The following is a 21,736-nucleotide window of genomic DNA, read 5'->3' on the forward strand; positions in this document are numbered from 1 at the left end:
GCCCTGATTACCGTGGTCAGTTTACATGTCCCAGTCATCCGCAGCTCTCCTCTATCCCCCTCACCCCCTCCCTCTCAGCCTGTCAGGTCTGTGTGTCCATGTGAGCCCCCTCCCGCCGATAGTAGCACTAAAGTACACTTTTAAAAATGTCACTGGCAGCCCCACTGTTTCATCCAGCCATAATGCACAGTGTAAGTGTTTTTTTTTACAACTAAGCCTCTAAATACCTTTTTCAGAGATCTTCAGGCCAGTCATGTGACCAAGATTTGGAGGCTCATAAATCATTAGTGAGCCATGATAATAATAAGGAAATATGTAATATGCAATTTCCTCATTAGCAAGGAGCACCAGTTAATAAATAATAAGCATGTGAATGGCATGTGTTGAAATGCCTTCTTAATTTGTTGTGACCAGCAAGGGAAGAATTTGCCCTCATTCCATTCCCTCTCACATATATATAAAAAGAGCAGATTGAAAGCTGTTCATACAACAAATTCTCTTCAAGCTTCTTTATTTTCTAAGAAGGAAAACCAAATCTACAAGCAGATATGTCTGGAACAAAAAAATGTGTCAGCCAGAAGATCAAATGCCAAGATCCATGCCAGAACCCTTGCCAAAGAACCGCAATCTGCAAAGATCCATGCCAAGACCGTAAGTAATTTATAAATGCAACATAATGTTTTTAAACAAATACATGTATTACTTAGGCTTTATGTACTATATTCTATTGTATAAATAATGCTATTTGCTATTAAGTGTGGATACTTATGTCAGTTATCACTTATGCATCAGTTACAACAATTTTTGCTGGAAATTACTATTAGACTGACTCTGCTGCTAAATTTCAACTGCCAAAAAAGTGCTCCTGCAAGAAAATCGTAAATACTTACCTCCGCTACCTGTGATGGCATGGTAATAAAGAGAAATCACTTCTTGAAGATTAAAGAGAGTCATATTTTCTGCAGTGAATTTCTGGCCTGTCGCTGCACTCAATGGTTCCCACCATCCGCCCCTAGGTCACTATCTTTTCCTGCAGTGATGTAGGGGCTCTCTTTCATAATTGGACAAGGAGGCAGCAGAGGGAGTCGTTGAACTGCTGTCAATCAAATCCAGTGAGAAGGGGGGGGGGGGGCAGGGCTGAGGCACACTGTGCATGTCAATGGACTCCCACATTCTGGCTCGGGATCAAGCCCATACGAGTGCCCCCACAGCAAGCGACTTTCTACGGGGGCACTCAGAAAGGGGAGAAGGAGGATCGAGGCTGTTCTTTGCAAAACCATTACACAGAGCAGGTAAGTATAAGGCCCCGTTCACACAGGGGCGATCCGACTTCCAGGGGCGACCTCCGAGGTCACGGTGCGAGCAGCTCGCCGCGACCTCAGAGCGGCCAGCACGGACTTCATAACATTGAAGTCTATGACGGTCGCTCCGGGTCGCCCCAAAGAAGCTCCGGACCCTTTTTCTAAGTCGGAGCGACTTGTGTCGCTCCTATTAGAACGGGTCGGCAGCTTCCCTATGGAAGGCGACCTACGGCGACCTGTGAGGCAACCAGGTCGCCTGACAGGTCGCCCCAGTGTGAACGGGGACTAACAGGTTTGTTATTTAAAAAATAAATATTTACAATCACTTTCAGCACATGGTCCCACCCCAAGACCCTCTATAGTTAAGCCCATCAGGTGTAAACATGTTAGAGGGGTGAACCTGGGGCACGACCAATTGCTGAAGCTTATTGTTTAATTGACGTTTTGCCTGTGAAAACATTTATAAAGTGTGGCTTTTCTTTTGAATTATACTGAAATATGTGTGGAGGAGTGTTGGACTCCAATGCAGCACCTAACTCCTGGTGAGGGGAGCATTTGAGGGACAGAGGGGTGCACTTTTCTTTGACTTTATGAAATTGACTTTACCACAGTTGCAATATTTTATTAATAGCATTGCTGTTAATAGTTGCCTGAAGTTCTTCACTGATGTACGTTTGTTTTTTGTTTTTTCAGCATGTAAACCTCAGGGTCAACGTGGCAACCACCACCATGTTCGCCAACAAGGTAAAGAAGAGAAAGGCATGATTGCCCATAATATCCCTGTATGATGTATGCTTTAAAATAAGACAAGATTAAATACGTGTGCAGTATAGTGTGCACCAAAGTGCATATATTTATTCCCCTGTTTTTTCATAGCTGCCTATATATTTGGGCAATCCCCAATAAAAATGGCCTAAGGTGAGAGGCAGACGTTCTGCAAGCTGTCCTTATCCACCTGGTGGCACTCCCCTACATGTACAGACCACTTCTATTCCTGGGAATGATCCGCAGAGCTCTGCAGTGTGGACTTTTTTTAAATGTCTCTGCCTACAGAATATCAGTCATTGTAAAAGTATCAGTTATTAGGGCACCACATTCATGAGGAAACACATGGCTCTGCAACACAGAACTCAGGAGAAGCAGCACTTTCATAGGACAGTCTGCAGCAAAAGGCCATCAATCCTCTTCATATTCATTCCATACTTTACGCATGCTATGAGGAAAGGCAGCAGGAGACAGAAGAGGAATACTTAAAAGAGGAGGGTTGGGGTGCTGGAGCTAAAGAGAAGGAAATGGGGAAGGCTTCAAGGGGAACATTTTTCTTTTTTTGTTTACAAAAGCTTTTATTGGAAATTCAAACCCAAACAGTACAAAGCTGATTAACCCTCCTCTTATGTTAGAATTCCGTTACTATCCATGATGTTAGGGTCAGTTTTGACCCGTGTTTTAAATCAGCCATAAAATACCCTCTGAATAATTATTTATCATCAAATTTGTTTCTTACCTCTTGGTTACCTTGTTAGGCTTCTTTATCCTTGAAAATATTGGTTTTAATATTTTTGGTGTGACCCCTAGACCTTTCTTTTGATAGCATACCTCTCATTGTCAAATTGAAAAAATGGTAAAATAAAGTCAGCAACTCTGAAATGAATTTGTCCTATGTTTCTTCACTTTATTTAGAGAAGCAGACAAGCAGGAAAAGAGATATGCCCCTCCCTAACTACAGCTCACAGGGTTGAGAGGGGATTGGTTGTCACTTTTACTAAGCAGAGAGAGTGTTTATGATTTCAGTTTTGGCACTTATTAGTGTCCTAAAATCCTATATTATAACTGGGTCAGAATTGACCCTAACACCATAAACGTCTTAATTTTAACCACAGTATTTTATAATTTAGTGAAAAGGATTATTTTTCTATTACATTGTTTAAATAGAGGTTCCTGACAAAGTAAAAAAATCTTGATGCAATAAACAAATTTATGTGATACTTATAGACATTCAAAACCTGAAAACGGGTCAGTTTTGACCCAAACACAAGAGGAGGGTTAAATGTCAATCACAATATAGCATATACAACAACCAGATGTCTTTTATTCAGTGATGTACATCATGTCAAGCAGATCATGAGAATATCAAAATAGTAACATACTTAATATCCTGATAACATTTCAACATATATAAAGAAGATTAGGGGCATTTGTCCCAGCTATCCCATGTGTTATGGAACAGATGTAAAGAATTGTGTAATGAGTGGTGAACATAATCTGAGAGTCTGAGGACCTCCATCCTAGAAATCACCTGAGACCATAAAACCGTGGGAGACCTCCAATTGAATGCAATCATCCATTGGATAGCATTAAATAGGGTATGTAGCAACCTAGACAAGGGAACCGGAACATCTGGAATATTTGCAAAAAGAAGGCACGTCTTGGGACAAATAGAAACATCTCTGTCTGATAACTGCAGAATTTTGGCTTTAGTTTGGTCCCACAGTCCTTTAAGGTGTTTAGAACTCCAAAATAAATGTAATAGTTTGCCCTCCTCCGAGCAGCCCCTAAAACAGATAGGAGGTGTGGAGGGGTAAAATGAATGGATTAGAGTGGGGGTCATGTACCATCTGATAAAAAGCTTAAGCGGGATTTCTCTGTCAGTGGCAGAACGGGTAAACTTACGAAGGTTATGCAACATTTTCTGCCAATCTAAGAGAGAAATGGAGCACTCCAAGTCCCATTCCCAGCCCAGCATATATTTATGCCTCTCTGGGAGTGGAGACTCGTTAAGAAGGCAATACATAGTTGAGAAGGGGAACATTTTTCTGACTCCTTAACTCTGGGAATTGTCTGTGGATAAAGTGTAATTGTTGAGGTCAGTGTTGTCCTCAGTGACACTGAGGACTCAGGGTTTTTTTCTGCAAACAATTTGTGGCAAACTGGGACTTTACCTGTAGAAGGACCCCCAGTTTGCACCCCCTGCCTTAAAAAATAAATAATAATCCCTACCACCATTAAAAGCTCTGGCCACCTCTCCTTGCTTGTTCCAGTGCTTTGGCACGTTAAAGGTGTGACATAATGTTTTCACTGCTGGACCTTAGCTGACAAACATTTTAATGTATGCTGCAAGGTAAAACCTGCTTTGCACTTCATACTTTGCATCCTTTTCAAGTGCCCAGACACTGAAAATGTGCCTCACAATGTTTTCCACAGATGGATCTGGGTATAATCTCTCAGACACAGATGGCATACAAAAAAAAAAAAACTGACAGGAGTTATAATCCTCCCTTACTCTAGCCAAAATGGTAAAAAAAAGTTTTGCTTTAGTTCTACTTTAAGGTAAAATCTTGTCCTTTTTAAAAACCCAACATACTACCACTGTTTCTAGAATTACAAATATGGCTTACAAAACACAATGTAATGTACCAAAATATTCTATAAAGGACATATATGGATTTTAAAGACAGTTAAAAACACGGAGGTGGATTCCCCAGCTTTTGTGAACCATAGGCCTGACATATTGTAATAAAATCAGCATGGAAAAGTCAGGAATCTGATAAATATGTAACTCATCTAATAACTTGTATATCAGAAACTCATAGCCCAATAGTCTTTGTTGTAACCAGTTAGTCTACAGCACATGTTGCAAACATAAGGCCCGTGGGCTGAATCTGGCCCACCAGGCTATTTCATATGGCCCTTACACCTGCAGCTGTGGCACCCCTGTCATCTCCGCACTGACCTTGTCTCAGCAGTCGGCAGCAGAGAGGAGGACAGAACTCTTCCATCAGATCCTGTTCTTCTCTGTGCAGCAGCAGGGGGGCTTATCTCTGCCCTCCCATCTCGGCAGTCAACAGCAGACAGGAGGGCAGAACTCCTCCTACAGATTCTTTGCCTCTCTGTGCAGCCCCAGCCCCCCTCATCTCCACCTCCCCTGGTCTCAGGATTCAGCAGACTCTGGCAGCTGACTCCAGCCCTCCTCTGGTCCTCCTGCAGACCCTGCACTTTCTGCTTCCCAGCTTTACCCCCCGGTAAGTGGGAATGCACTACGATGCAATGTAAAGGCAAGGTAAGGGGAGGTGCACTGTGATATAAGGGAGGTGGGGAACCCTTGACTTCTGATGGTGGGGAGCTCTTGACATCTAAGGCAAGGGGATGGGGTGCTCTTGACATCTATTCTTACAGATAGGACTGGCCTTTTGAGAGAAACCATAATGCTGATGTGGTCCGTGATGAAATTGAGTTTGACACCCCTGGTCTACAGCATATGCTGCAAAACTGCTTTCCTAACCAAATCCATCGTTGGAATATCACTATCATGGTTACAGTGGAGCCAGAAAAATAAAGATAAAGTACACTGCTTTATGACTGATCTGTGAAACACCAGTCTCACCTTGTATGGCTTTGGTCATAGCAAATCACTTTGTCTTTAGTAAACCACTCAGGACCAAACATTGAGATCATGAAACTGTTCATAACTCGGTATGTATCAAAGTCACAAATTGTAATAATTCATCTTTCATTCATTCAAGTAGCTGGGATGCTGTGGCTGATTGATTACAATGCAGTAGTGCAGACTCCTCCATCCACACTAAACAGTGTGAATAGAGGAATCGAATGACTTTATCTCATTCAGCCTAAGGGTTGAACAAGAGAAATCTAGACATGTATGACTAGCTTATGTGGGAGTTAAGTAAACATATTTGCTGCTGAAGACTGGAAATTGCCAGAGGTGAAAAAACTAATTATCTACAGCCCATTGATGTAGGGTTCAAGAAAATGCTCCCTCCCGGAAACTGATTGAAAAAAAAGGTTGGCTAAAAATCTAATCTCCAAGCTGAAAAATGAATCTACACATAGAAAAAGAAACCATGTCTAAATTTAAGGCACTTAGGAAATTGTATTTGCTATCTACATTTTTACATAGCTGCTAGTTAAACATAATAAACCTGTAGTCAATTGTGAAATACTGTATATTTTACACTACGCAGTAATTTATTACTAATTAAAGATTTCTTTCTTGGCAGATCCATGCAATCCTTGCAATCCTTGTGTTGTCCCTGTCTCCTGCTGTCCTGATCCCTGTGATCCTTGCCAGGGCAAATGAAGTTTTTGATGTGATTAATGAAGGCTTCACGCTTGAGCCCAAGTCTGAGATTTCAATTTACTTCTCTGCAAAATACTTAAAACACATCTGATTTTAAATCTATTAAATCTTGCATCTTGCTACAGCATGTTAATTAACTCTGCTCAAATAAACTTTAAATTGCTTTCTTTAAAAATATTTCCTTGTTTTAATATACAAACTGCAATGGGATACCAAATTATTGAACTATAGCAAATTTCTGATGTTCAATACACTGCTGTAGTAAATTGTTAATATTGCTGTTTTCTTCATGGAATCAGTCTTCATTGGCTAAATGTTAACATAAAAATGCATATAAAAGCAAAAGATAAGGCCTTTATTAGATAAAAAGCTGAAGGGTCTTTGTCAGCATTCCAACAATACAAAGAATGCAAAAAGAAACGTAAAAGAGCAACCAGGGCAGCTTAAAAAAAAAATATATATATATATTTTACACCAAGGCCAATTCTTGCTTTCATCAAGAGTACCTCTAGAAGGTTACAGGTTGAAGGCACCACCAACACCCAATGACCAATTTTTCCACAGCTGCTGCAGTGGGTTCTATACACGGTACAGATGCACCACTTTCCAGGTCATAGCGTAAGAGGATCCCCCAGGCACTATATTTCAAGGAATTTTTCATTTTTATTGTTTGACTTTAAGTATAATTAAAACCACTGCTCCTTTAAAATTATTTTTTTTAAAGGTTGTTTTTGCATTGGTACATGTCTCCCACGACAGTACCCAAGCCCCCATCCCCTTTTTATGGTCAATAAAATGAAAATAAGCCTTCCAAATGGGGACATTTTAAAATTTGAGTCCCAATTTGGGCTTCAATAGGGTTCATGGTTCAGGATGGAACTTTTGCGATGTTTGAGAGTTCTGGCGCAAATAAAACCGGGGGTGTTCGGCCCATCTCTAGCGTAGCCCCCCCCCCCCCCACATACACACACACATCTGTGCCCCATAAACTGCTTGTGTGCATGGCAGTGTGGTATGTATTTAGGAATGAGGAGGTAGTGTATACTACAAAGCCAACAAAACATGTACTGTAAATCCAGGAACCAATTGTACAGTATAAGGGTACAGGAAAGCCCTGTCTTACCTTGTCCATATTGCTGGCTTTGTTCTGCATTCAGAGTTTGCCCATCACAGTAGGCATGCCCCCAAATAAGTTTTCAGGGTCTGGGTGTCATAGAATTGAACCACAGGCCTCAACCCGTATAGCAATAGGCGACCAGCTACACTTATTGCACCACATGTCAAGGCGTATGCCAAATACAGGATCCAGTGCCCAAATCAAACCTTACAAGACTGGTTCCACTGCTGCAGTGTCCAAGAAGGTTCCAAAGGGCAACTAATGTAGAAACTGCTAGTAAGCCATGCAGGCAATAAGCAGTCAGATCTTGATAGATGTGTCAGTCAAAGGAGGTAAAAACAATTTGACAAAGAATAAAAGAGAAGATGTCCATCACCTAAGGACACTAGCAAAAAAATGGAGCCTCACCAAAGGGGCATGGCCACATGAATACACTAGAGAGCAGACTGAGCAAATCTTTTGCTGGTGTCCAATCACCTGAAAGAAGCAGCAAATAACCCATGGTCTATGTATCAACTTCTGTGCCCTGTACTGTACGACAATGTTTCTCAACTCCAGTCCTCAAGTACTGCCAACAGGTCATGTTTTCATGCATTACATTATTTTGCACAGGTGATTTGATCAGTATCACTGCCTTAGTAATTACCACAACAGTTTCATCTGAGGGAAATCCTGAAAACATGACCTGTTGGGGGTACTTGAGGCCTGGAGTTGAGAAACATTGCTGTACGATAAAGATAAAACCTTGGCATGACTCTGGCAGAATACTCTATTAGCAATATAACAAAGATACTGGCACTGCTGTGATAAGTATAAGTGTGAGATGCAGCGTTAACTCCAGTTTTTAAAATAAGAAAGGCAAAGAGAAAAATAGAAAGAACACTAAAAGCAGAACAGCAGCTGTTCTCTCCTCCAATTTATTTGAACTCAAAGACTAAAGGCTTCTGTGGAAAATGTAGTTTTAAATACATTTTTACTATACACCCAAAGAAGGTGTGCAGTGTCTGTCTAAACAAATGGTATTAGATTACCTTTCTGGTTAAGGCCTGCTTCACACTTACGTGTTGCAGTAAATCTATTGGTGCGTTGCAGTGCCACAAGGCACCCCAATGCACTGAACCTTTGCAGCTTCAACAAACTTGCGTTACACCACACCACTGCACACAGTAAAGCACGACTGTGCTTTTTTTTTTTTTTTTTCCATTAAAGAGATTTTATTAAATATTAAGGCAATACAAAACATAATAACATACAGCATAGGAAAAGTTCAGAACAGCGTGATCATGGACATCAATTTGCATAATTTTACAAGGGGGTGCATTCAAGTACCTGAGGTGCTGCAATTGGAAAGTAAATCAATTGACATAACAATAGTCTTCAGGGAGAGGGGCAAAGAAGAGGAGGAGGAGGACGAGGGACAAGGGGGTGGAGGGGGGGGGGGATTGGGAAAGGTAGGTGGAGGAATGTTTCCAAAATAGGGAAGGGATGAGGGAAGGAATTAACGGCCAAGGGTGAAGTGGGGGGGGGAAGGGGGAAGGGAGAAGGGAGGGAAGAGGAGGGGAGGAAAGACGGAGAGAGAAGAAGAAGAAGGAAGGGATGAATGAAAAGAGGTGGGGAAGAGGAGAAGGGGGGGGGGAGGGGAAGAAGGGCGGGAAGGAGTATGGGGAGAGGGAGGGAGGTAAAAGGGGGGGGAGGGGAGAGAGAGGAGAAGGGGAGGAATAAGAGGAAGTAGGTTGGAAAGGGGGGGAAGAGGGGTGTCCTAGAGGAGGGAGGGGAAAAGAGGGGGGGGAGGGGAAGGCAGGGAGGGAAGTAAGAAGTGGAGGGGGGGAGTAGGAAGAAGGATAGGGGGGGGAAGGGGGGTGGGGGTGGGGGAAAGGAGGAGGGAGAGAACGGGAGGGTGGGAAGGGAAGGAAGGAATCCCTGAGTTAGGGGAGTAGGGAGGAGGGGAAGAAGAGCATAGTATTCATGTTAAAGGGAGTGGGGAACATGTCAATAGCCATATCCAGTATTACCAAAAAAAAGGGTAGTAGGTGAATGGAAAAGAGGGGTATAACAACTAAACAACATAACAACAGCTGGCCGGCTGGTTGATCAACAAATCAGTTTCATACTATTCATTTTTAGATTTTACCCTTGAGCCAGGAGGACCATCTAGACCAATCTTTATCGAATCTGACACCGCGACCGGCCTTATGGGCGAGTTGGTGCTCATATGCGAAATTAGTTTTGACCCTATCAATAACGTCTGAGACATGGGGCACAACACTAGACTTCCATTGCTGAGCTACCAGGCTGCGGGCAGCCAAGAGGATATGGGTAACTATGGAGCTGCTTTCGGCAGGGAACCTCTCGATCCCCACATTTAATATCGCCAGTGCTGGAGAGGGTTGGGCCGGCAGCCCGGAAATATCCGATATTATAGAAAAGAGTGTATTCCATAAATTAGTAAGGTGTCTGCAAGACCAGAAGACATGCATAAGATGGGCTACCTCGCCACAGCCCCTCCAGCATAAAGGCGAATGATCAGGTACAAATTTGGATAGTCTGTAGGGTGTAAGGTACCATCGCAAATTGATCTTCTGGGATAGTTCCCAGTGGTTGGTGCAGGAAGAGGTCTGTTTGATGGAGCGGAAGGCTGTTTTCCACTGATCGGCTGTAAATGACTCCCCCAGATCCACCTCCCATTTCGTGAAGGGAGCGGTTGTGCTAAAATCCATTTTGGCTTGAAACAAGTTGTAGAATAAGGATGCTCCCTTGGCTGAGTGTAAATTGCCCAGCAGGAACAGCCAACCCCTCGAGGGCAGGTGCATATGTGGGGATACCAAAGATCGGAGAAGATGCGCCACTTGTAGGTATCTATAGTGTTCCGAGGCCGGGAGTTCAAACTCCATCTGCAGATCCTCGAAGGGTTTGAGGGTGTCGCCTGACAGGATATGGTCAACAGTATTAATGCCCCTGTTCTTCCACACTTTAAAGGATGAGTGGGGTATGGCCATTTCCAGCACCCCCATAGGCACGGGGACCCGCGCCTTCAGGGGGGCCGGGAGATCCTGCTTTACGAACGCCCTCCATGCCAATAAGGAGGCCCTGACCGAAATAGGCAGTCCCTCCAGTGGCATGGGGTTCCATATGTCCGCTAAGAGCACCGTCCGCAGAGGATGGGAAGGACAGATATCCGCCTCCATGGCGCTCCATATTGCATGGGACCCGGGATCCACCCAGTGTTTCAGCTGGGTCAGATGAGAGGCAAGGAGATAATCCCCGATGTCGGTCATACCCATCCCCCCGCGGACCAGTGCTTGATAAGAAACGAGTGGGCGCCTCTAGGTCTCCAAAACCAACCCCCTTAGTGCCCTTTGCAGGGAGATAAGAGTACTACGAGAAACTGGGACCACCAAGGACCGAAAGATGTAGAGAATTTGGGGTAGGAGAACCATCTTGAACGAGGCAAGGCGGCCAGACCATGTGAGCTCAGTTTTCACTATCCGCTGGCATTCCTGCGAGATCTTGGTTAGCAAAGGGGGATAATTGGTTACAGCCAGCTGATCCACTTTAGGGGTCAGCAGGATACCCAGATAGGGTATATAATCCCTTTTCCAGGTGTAGGGGTACTTCTGTTGCAATTTGCGACAGAGCGGCTGGGGAAGACCCAGAGGCAGGATCAGGGACTTTGTAAAGTTAACCTTGTAATAAGAGATCAGGCTGAATCTCTGCAGCAGTGAGTGTGTGGCTGCCAGTGACCTCTCGGGGTCCGTCATGAAGATGATAACATCATCAGCAAAAAGATTAATTACGTGGGAGCCCGAGGCGGTCACAAGGCCTTTGATGTGGGGGGAGGATCTAACTGCTGCCGCCAATGGTTCAATAAGCAAATTAAAGATAGAGGGGGATAATGGGCAACCCTGCCTCGTTCCGTTAGTTATATCAAATGCTTTTGATAACATGTTAGAGGTGTAAACCTTCGCTGATGGGTTGGAATATAACGCCAGTATTGCATTCAATATGGGACCTCGAAAGCCAAACCGCTGCAGTACTGCAGTCATATAGGTCCAGTGAACACGGCCGAATGCCTTCTCCGCATCCAACGAGAGCAGCAAAAAAGGCACCCGACCGGACCCTGTCTATAAGTCCTATGACCCTTCTAGTCGCATCCGAGATTTGGCGAATCACGTACAAAGCCGGATTGGTCCGGGCTGATAAGATCAGGCAATATGGGATGAAGTCTAAGAGCTAAGATCTTGGCATATAACTTTGCATCGGTATTTAACAAGGATATCGGTCTAAAGTTGGGAGGGGACACCGCCTCCTTCCCTGGCTTAGGCAGCGTTACCACATGTGCCTGAAGGATTTCCCTAGGTAGAGAGGCAGAGGACACAGCGTCCGCATACATCGAGGCTAAGTGTGGGCTGAGGATTTGCGCAAATCTCTTATAATACAAATTGGGCAGGCCGTCTGGTCCAGGGGATTTGCCAGAGGGGAGTGTATGTATGGCCCGTTCTACTTCAGCTTGTGTTATTGGGGCATTCAAGGCTTTTAGCTGGGAAGGGGCAAGTGCAGGTAGGTCAATAGAAGCTAAGAAATCGGAGATAAGCTGGTCTGTCGGCTGGGGAGTGGACGTGTCATCCTTCAAATTATACAAGGATTCGTAATAGCTAGCAAATGTGTTTGCTATATCCTGAGGGTTTACAATTTTAGCCTTAGTCACAGGATCCAGGAGATAGGCTATCCTGTCCTTGACCCGCCTAGCCTTAAGCTTGGTGGCCAATAGCTTCCCGGCCTTATTACCCGCTGAATAGTGGGAAAGTTTAAGGGCCCTAAAATATTTGTCCTGTTCTGCTATTAACATACTGCGCAAGTCAGATCTGGGTTTGGTCAATTGATGGGACAAAGTAGGGTTCAGGGTGGCCTTATTCATAGGTTCCAGCCTGCGAATCTCAGCCAAGATATGGTCCAGCTGCCGCGTCCTCTGCCTCTTGAGCCGTGCACACAATTTGATAAAAATTCCACGAATAAAGGCCTTATGGGCACACCAGACTACAGTTGGGTCAGAAACTGAACCCACATTGTGGGAGAAGTATTCCGCAAGGTGCCGCTCCAGATGAGAGGCACATTGAGGGGTGTCCAGGAGTGTTTGCTCTCCAAATATACGCCATGCCTGGAGAGCGAGCCTCCTGTATCGTTATGGACACAGGGGCATGGTCCGACCAGGCAATGTCGTGAATGGAAGAGTTCCTAGTCATTTGCAGCAGGTGTTTGTCAACCAGGATCATGTCGATACGAGAGTACATATTGTATCTAGAGGAGTGGAAAGAATAGTCTCGTTCCCCCGGGTGGTGGCATCTCCAGACATCAAACATCTCCACCTTGTGCAACAGGGATTGGAGGGCAGGAGGGCGACGTTTGGGCGAGGAGGAGATGTCCAAGGAGAGGTCTGCCGTCATATTAAAGTCCCCACACACAACCGTAGATCCGTATCTATGTTTGTCCAGCAAGCGGAACATTTTCCTCCAGAAACGCGGTTGGTGTGAGTTGGGGGCATAGGCGGACAAAATTGTAAAGGGGGCATTGTTGAGGTCACATTGCAACAAAAGGTAGCGACCGTGGGGGTCAGGAACTTCCTTATGTAATGAAAAGGCCACTGTGTCTTTGACGGCTATGAGGACTCCTTTGCGTTTGCAGTCAGCTGAGGCCTTGAATATGTGTGGGAAACTCCTGTGAGACAGTGTAGGGGTTGCAGAGTGGTGAAAGTGGGTTTCCTGTACGCAAAGGACATCACTTTTGAGTTTTAGGGCTTCACGCCACATTGATGCCCGCTTGGCGGGGTGGTTCAGGCCATGTACGTTCAGGGATGCAATAATCACAGTCATTTTGGGAAAATAGAAGAATAGAGGACGTTACCTGGATCAGTACATCTAAAGAACGGAGACAGGGACCTCCATCCGGTGAACCGCTGTAAACAGTCAGGGTAGAGGGCTCCGGCTATAGGCAGAGTATTGTGTTGTACGTAGTACCAGGTATATTTCGGCTGACCAGAAAAAAATAACAAGGTGAAAACAAGGAACATCAAAACAAAGGAGCTTACTTGAGTAGCGCTAGCAATGGGTGGAAAACTGAGACAAGTCTCATGAGCAGGTATACTGCACAAAATCATGGGGGGGAGAGTAGTGTGGGCTCCATGGCCAGACTCAGGAAGAGGATTTATGCGATACAGCCTGAGAAGGCTGTCCCTTGGCCTTTTTCTTCCCCTTTTTTCCGTGTTTGACTGTGTGCCGTTCCTCAGATAGCGGAGATATGCGACCAGAGGGTTCCTGCGGGGTGGGATCCTGATCAGGGAGGATACCCCATGTCTGGAGCAAATCCAGGCCCTCCTGCATGGAAGTAACATTGTGGGTTTTGTTGTTGTAGGTAACTGCGAGCTTCACGGGGAACCCCCACCTATAAACTATGGAATGATTTCTGAAGATTTTTGTCAGCGGGTGCAGGGTTCTCCTTTTTTGTAGGGTATATTGCGATAGATCCGCAAACAGTTGGATCCTGGAGTATGCATCCGGTATAGGGGCCTTCCTCCGGGAACACTGACATAAGATTATCCTTCACATGGTAGAAGTGCACCCTCATAATGACATCCCGGGGAATCTCCTCAGGGAGGTAGGATGGCTTAGGCAGGCGATGGATCCAGTCGATAACCAGTTCAGATATAGGGGTGTTAGGGAGGACCGCCAGGATGAGGGCACGTGCATAACTATCCAGGTCATTGGGGAGCACCGACTCCGGGTCCCCTCTAATTTTAACATTGTTCCGCCTGGTCCTCCATATCAGCTATTTTAGATTGGAGCCTCTCAATCTCATCCTCATGGGTGTAATGGGCATCTATCAACTCATTATGGGAGGCGGCAAACTCCCCCATCTTGGACTCGACTCTGTCCATGCATCCCCCCAGGGCCTTCGCCTCCACTTTGAATGCGCCAACACATTCCATGAGGTCCGCGTGCATGGATGCCCACAGGGACATCATCATGTCCTTAGGCCTAGCCTCTGAGACCGGCCTCTCGCTAGCAGGGAACGAATTGATATTAGGAGAAAGTTCCCCGGTGGAGTCTATGGAGGACAGGTCCCCCTGGCTTATCTCTCCCGATAGCCTGGGTTTGCTCTTGACAGGACTCCTGGACATCGGAGTAGAGGCTGCTGGCGACCGGGGTTGACCCACTTTCTGAGCCGATGTGTGTGGAGGGCTGAGCGAGGATTGGGACATCCCGCTAGTTGAGGCCGGAGATCCGCCGCCACCGCCATCTTGGCTGCGCGGCCTGTCTTGAGGCATGAAGAAGTGCTGGAGCTGCCTTGGCTGGCCGGTCTCCTTCTTCTTCCTGGCCATCAGGTAGGAAGGCTAGGGTGTGTAGCAGTCGAGCAGTGATGGTCTGGCTGGAAAACAAAGCTTTAGGGCGCCGATGGATGCCGATGTTCTCCCTGGTCTGGCGGAGCTAGTCTCTCCACGACTGTGCTTTTTGATGCATTGTGTTAAAAATATAAGACAGGTGTCATTTTAGGTCTGTTACAATGCTACAGGCTAAATGGGATGCTTTAACATAACGTATAATTACACATGTGTGGTAAAACACATCATTGGACTGCAGGGGAGTGAAGTGGTCCTTAACCAGTTTCTAAGATTACAAACAAAGTAATGAGCATTATATCAAACACATTTAATTGATAGCATGAATTTTATACATATAACGACACTACCTGCTGTGAATGCACAGATTACATATACAGTACACTATATTACCAAAAAAATTGGGACGCCTACCTTTACTCACACATGAACTTTAATGGCATCCCAGTCTTAGTCCGTAGGGTTTAATATTGAGTTGGCCCACTCTTTGCAGCTACAGTGTAACAGCTTCAACTCTTCTGGAAAGGCTGTCCGCAATGTTTAGGAGTGTGTCCATGGGAATGTTTGACCATTCTTCCAAAAGTGCATTTGTGAGATCAGGCACTGATGTGGTTTAGAAGGCCTGGCTTGCAGTCTCCACTCTAATTCATCCCAAATATGTTCTATCAGGTTGAGGTCAGGACTCTGTGCAGGCCAGTTAAGTTCCTCCACCCCCCCTCCCCCCAGCTGGCTAGGTGGCCTAGCTGGTAGAGTAACTGACTTGCAGACAAACGTTCCTCCACCCCAAACTAGTCAAGTTCCTCCACCCCAAACTTGCTCTTCCTTGTTTATATGGACCTTGCTTTGTGTACTGGTCCAAATCATTTGTTGGAGGGGGGGATTATGGTTTGGGTTTTTTTTTTCAGGGGTTGGGCTTGACCCCTTAGTTCCAATGAAGGGAACTCTTAAGCCGTCAGCATAACAAGACATTTTGGACAATTTCATGCTCCCAACTTTGTGGGAACAGTTTGCTGTTCCAACATGACTGTGCACCAGTGCACAAAGCAAGGTCCATAAAGGCATGGGTGAGCGATTTTGGGTGGAGAAACTTGACTGGCCTGCACAGTAGGGATAAACCAATATGGTTTTTCCAGGGCCGATACCGGTATTTTGGTCACAAAGTATCGGTATCGGCCGATATGGGCCGATGTTCTGCACATTCAATCACACATCCAATGCACAGTGACCAGTGTCCCCCTCCAATGCAGAGTGACCAGTGCCCCATCCAATGCAGAGTGATTAGTGCCCCCATAAATGCAAAGTGACAAGTGCCACCAACAATGCAGAGTGACCAGTGCCCCCATCAATGCAGAGTGACCAGTGCCCCCATCAATGCAGAGTGACCAGTGCCCCCAACAATGGAAAGTGACCAGTGCCCCCATTCAATGGAGAGTGACCAGTGCCCCCATCCGATGCAGAGTGACCAGTGCCCCCATCCAATGCAGAGTGACCAGTGCCCCATACAATGCAGAGTGACCAGTGCCCCCATAAATGCAGAGTGACCAGTGCCCCCATCAATGCAGAGTGACCAGTGCCCCCAACAATGGAAAGTGACCAGTGCCCCCATTCAATGGAGAGTGACCAGTGCCCCCATCCAGTGCAGAGTGAACAGTGCTCCCAACAATGCAGAGTGAACAGTGCTCCAAACAATGCAGAGTGACTAGTGCCCCCAACAATGCAGAGTGACCAGTGCCCCCATCAATTCAGAGGGACCAGTGCCCCATCCGATGCAGAGTGACCAGTGCCCCCATCCAATGCAGAGTGACCAGTGCCCCATACAATGCAGAGTGACTAGTGCCGCCATCAATGCAGAGTGACCAGTGCCCTCATCCAATGCAGAGTGACCAGTGCCCCCATCCAATGCAGAGTGACCAGTGCCCCATCCAATGCAGAGTGACTAGTGCCCCCATCCATGCAGAGTGACCAGTGCCCCCATCCAATGCAGAGTGACCAGTGCCCCATCCAATGCAGAGTGACCAGTGCCCCCATCCAATGCAGAGTGACCAGTGCCCCCATCCAATGCAGAGTGGCCAGTGCCCCCCATCCAATGCAGAGTGACAAGTGCCCCCAACAATGCAGAGTGACCAAAGCCCCCATCAATGCAGAGTGACCAGTGCCCCAACAATGCAGAGTGACCAGTGCCCCCATCCAATGCAGAGTGACCAGTGCCCCCATCAATGCAGAGTGACCAGTGCCCCCATCCAATGCAGAGTGTCCAGTGCCCCATCAATGCAGAGCGACCAGTGCCCCCATCCAATGCAGAGTGACCAGTGCCCCCCCTCAATGCAGAGTGACCAGTGCCCCCCAACAATGCAGACTGACCAGTGCCCCCAACAATGCAGAGTGACCAGTGCCCCCAACAATGCAGAGTGACCAGTGCCCCCATACAATTCAGAGTGACCAGTGCCCCCATCCAATTCAGAGTGAACAGTGCCCCCAACAATGCAGAGTGGCTAGTGCCCCATCAATGCAGAGTGACCATGGCCCTAATTGGACATTTTAACTTAGGTATGTACTCACTTTTATTGCCAGCAATTTAGATATTAATGGCTGTGTGTTGCGTTATTTTGAAGGGACAGCACATTTACACTGTTAAACAACACTCACTACTTTACAATGTAGCAAAGTGTCATTTCTTCAGTGTTGTCACATGAAAAGATCTAATAAAATATTTACACAAATGTGAGGGGTGTATTCACTTTTGTGAAATACTGTATACTCATGAGTTTTCTTTCCTCTTTCTGCACGTGTCAAGTCTACTACAGATAATCATCTCTCTTTACAAATACTATTCATTTATTATTATGCATGATTAATACTGTATGTATGTCTATGCCGCTGCATAATTCATAGATTCCATTCCAGCTGTACTGTATTTGCAGGAGCCAAAAACATTCTGTATTTACATTATCAACTTAAAGTATAATGTCATTTTAATTATTATCAACCCTGGATGTAAATATTGCACATATACCTCTATATACAATAATAATAAATGTAAATATATTTCTAGCACTTTATTTTCTGGTTATTGTCTTTACTATCACTGATTCTTCACATTGTCAAATCCCCCTGGTTCTTCACACTTATTTGAATCGGGTACTATTACTGTACTTTAAAGTAATTTTTGTTGCACTTACTGTAATTTTTTTCTTGAAATGCCTTGAAGCACACAGAAATGTGTGCATTCTTAAACAGGGTTATATTACTGAAGAGAAAAAAGGGGTGGAACACCTACCCCATAGGTCTGCGCTTGAAAATAAACAATACCTTTAAATTTCAAATATCAAAATGGTGGTGGGATGTGAGCTTGGGTCCAGTGGGTAGTGGGAAGATGTTTCTATACAAGTATAGTTGAGCCTTAATTGCAGAAAAAATTGCACAAAACACCAATGATAAATTATAGTTATGTGTGCTAACTAGGTTTAGTGCAAACTAAATAATGCATGCACATGATTTTAAAAATTGTATGAATAACCAAAAAAAACACAATTGCTAGTATACCAGAGAGGATAGAGTATGTGCAAAGGTGAAACCATTCAAAGAAAACTAAAAAAAGTCCACATATGTGTAGCAATTTCAGGCAAGATGGTACTCAAAGAATGTAGCTGACTACTAGGAGAAAAGGCTTCACTGTTATGGGTGAAGATCAAGGACACCACAAATTGCTCAAGAAGTGTCAGGACAACTCACCAGATGTGGTAGATCCCCTCTTGTCTTACGACAAAGGGGATCAGCCAAGCTTAAGGTGGTCTCCCCCACCAGAGGGCTTGTACGTACTTCCTGCGGTCCTCTTATGACTCCTCTCCTTACTCCTTTCTCTTTTTTCCCCAGAGAGCTCAGGCGTATATAGGTATATAAGAAAAAAGGTACAGAATCTTCATAGTGTAATCCGATGTGAAAAAAATTTATTGGAAAAACAACTGGTAAAAAAAGTTCCATATACATTAAAAAAAGCCTTTCCGGCATCCAAGGGGGAAAAGCACAATGTAAACGTAGTATATGTACCACAATGTGTGCACCCTGCAGTGGTGTGCGCCCGGTAGGAAGCACAGGGATGCCGACTGACAGCATGCGTTTCACTGCTTACTTCCGCCTGCTGGTCACGTGGCCTATGTTCTTTCCGAAATTAAGCGTTTCGTCATCAACGTGTGACATCTTGAAATCATCATTTGCACTAAACCTAGTTAGCACACATAACTATAATTTATCATTGGTGTTTTCTGCAATTTTCTCTGCAATTAAGGCTCAACTATACTTGTATAGAAACATCTTCCCACCACCCACTGAACTCCAGCTCACATCTCACCACCATTTTGATATTTGAAATTTAAAGGTATTGTTTTTTTGCAAGCGCAGACCTGTGGAGGTGGGTGTTCCACCCCTTTTTTCTTTTAAGTACATTTCCGTAGCAGGAGGGGGTCCAGCAGCTGATCTATACATATATATCCCATTCCATTACCTCAGTAATTTACTAAAGTTTCTCACCTAGAGGTGGTCCTTGGCATGGGTGACCTGTTTTGTTTAGATTATATTACTGCCTCCAGGGGTTTAAAACACTGGTCTTTAATTATCAGTCTCTGATTTGTAAGCAAGCAGTAACTTTGGTTATTACCATGAGGTGCGGGGGGCAAGGATTGGCAAAAGCTTTGTTCCTCAATGGACTTCAAGAAAATACTTTAAAAGAGAAGTATGGGGATGTTTTTTATTTGATAATCATGCATCTGTCCCCGACGCCTCTAAGACTGAGAACCGAGAGTTCTAACACAGCAGATCACTTTGTTCTCAGGGCTCCCCGAGGAAAGAGCTGCTGACTGTCAGTGACTCATAAATTGCCGAGATCCCTCCCCTCTGCTCCATGGCTGTTCCACACCAAAGTTCATAGGCTGAAGCAGTGGGTGGTATTGGCTTGGTTTTCCAGATTTGGCATTTGAAGTTTGTTTAAACAGTGTGATAGTGTTAGCTGGCCTTTAGGTGTGCAGAAAAGGCCAATCCTGTACAGTTCCTTGTCCAGCCACCAAGGCTTCAATGTTCAACCCCGGGGGGAAGTTTAGATTTTGAAACAGGAGTGATAACGTGTGTATAGGGGAGATGATTTTGGGTGGCCTTTAGGTCTTTCCCACAAGGTAAAAGAGTGAGAAAGTGTCTGTGCTAGGATGGCGGGATGGTGTTTGGGGTGACACCACATAAGATAATCTAGAGTGTGTAGTGGAACTGTATGGCATTCCACTTGAACCCAATCCGGTTTTGCTGCTCATGTATATATGATCGATATTTGGGCCAGATGCGCTGCTAGGTAAGACCAAAGGAGGTTAGGGAGGCCCAGTCCTCCTTTTTTCCTAGATCTAAAAAGGATCCCTTTTGCTTCCCTAAGGCCTTTCAAACACCCAGATGAAGGCAAGAGTTTTAGATTGGAACGTTTAAGGTGGCCCTTGTCGATCGGGATAGGCAACGATCTAAAGAAGTAAAGAATGCATGGCATTAGTGTCATTTTGATCGTGTATATCCTGCCTAGCCAGGAAAGGGGTAGCTGGGATCAGCACTGGAGGTTGGAGTAAAGTTTCTTGTATAGAGGTGGGTAGTTTTCTGTGTATAATTGGTCAATCCTGTTTGTGAGGGAAATGCCCAAGTAAGGGATGGCCCGCTTACTCCAAGTGAAGGGAAAGTGATCCTTCAGATGTGACAACACTTGGTCAGGGACGAAAATATTTAGGGCTTGAGATTTGGACACATTTATTTGTAACCATGAGGCTGCTCCAAATGCCTTTAGGAGGTTGCAGACATTTGGAAGTGAAATTAGTGGTGATGTGATGAAGAGGAGTAGATCGTCAGCAAAGAGGGCACATTTATTTATTTGTGGAGCACATTTGACGCCGTGGATATCTGGGTGGTTCCTGATTGCTAGAGCCAGTGTTTCTATCGCTATTGCGAACAGGAGGGGCGATAGGGGACAGCCCTGACATGTGCCTTTCGAGATAGGGAGGGGGTCAGAGTAGCACCCCTGAAACCTGACCCTAGTCTCAGGTCTGGAGTATAGTGCTTTGAAGATATTTATGGTGTTTTGACCGAATCCCCATTTCTCTATTACAGTGAAGAGGTAGTTCCAAGATATGGAATCAAAGGCCCTTTGCAGGTCTATGGACAGGAGGAATCCTTCCTGAGGGGGACCCCATCCCATCCTGAGTGCAAAAGTGACAGATATCAATGCCCCGTCTAATTTGATCAGGTCCTTGTCTGCCCGGAATAAAGCCCACTTGGTCCTTATTGATATATTGAGCAATAAACAAAGATAGCCTATTAGCTAGTATTTTGGTTAGTATTTTTAGGTCATTATTTATAAGAGAAATTGGATGGTAATTATTGACCTCACTAGCATCCTTCCCTGGCTTGGGGATCACGGTAATACAGTATAGGGCGAGTTGAGTGAGGTTTTCCAAAGCGCATTAAAGAGTCGTGCTAAATATGGGGAAAGAGTAGAGGCAAATCCTTTATAGTACGGGATGGAGAATTCATCTGGTCCTGGGGCTGAGCCCCCCCCTTAAGTTTTTGATAACCTGTTCTATTTCCTCAGTCGAGATAAGAGCCTCCAGAGTAGTGCAGTGACGTTCTTCCAATTTTGGGAGGGGAATAGATTCCAAGAAGGAATGGAATTGGGTTTGATTCAAGTCCGTGCTACCACTATATAGATTTTTATAGAATCGATGGAAGGCAGTCATTATTTTCTGTGGGTTGAGAGGTGCCCGTACCATCCGGGAGACGAATCGTGGGTGTAGCTTTGTTTTGGGGGTCTAACC

At 45.1% G+C, this 21,736-nt stretch overlaps 1 long non-coding RNA gene across 1 annotated transcript; it reads left to right on the forward strand.

Annotated features, from left to right (window-relative positions):
• The first annotated feature begins 431 nt into the window (after positions 1–431).
• Positions 432–6,571, forward strand: LOC309564721. Its single transcript, XR_014225763.1, has 3 exons — positions 432–651; positions 1,995–2,045; positions 6,317–6,571. It is a non-coding gene; the product is annotated as an uncharacterized lncRNA (long non-coding RNA).
• Positions 6,572–21,736: the final 15,165 nt, after the last annotated feature.

The sequence above is a fragment of the Pelophylax lessonae genome (assembly GCF_965119305.1).
Source record: "Pelophylax lessonae genome assembly, chromosome: 9".
NCBI classification, from domain to species: Eukaryota; Metazoa; Chordata; class Amphibia; order Anura; family Ranidae; genus Pelophylax; species Pelophylax lessonae.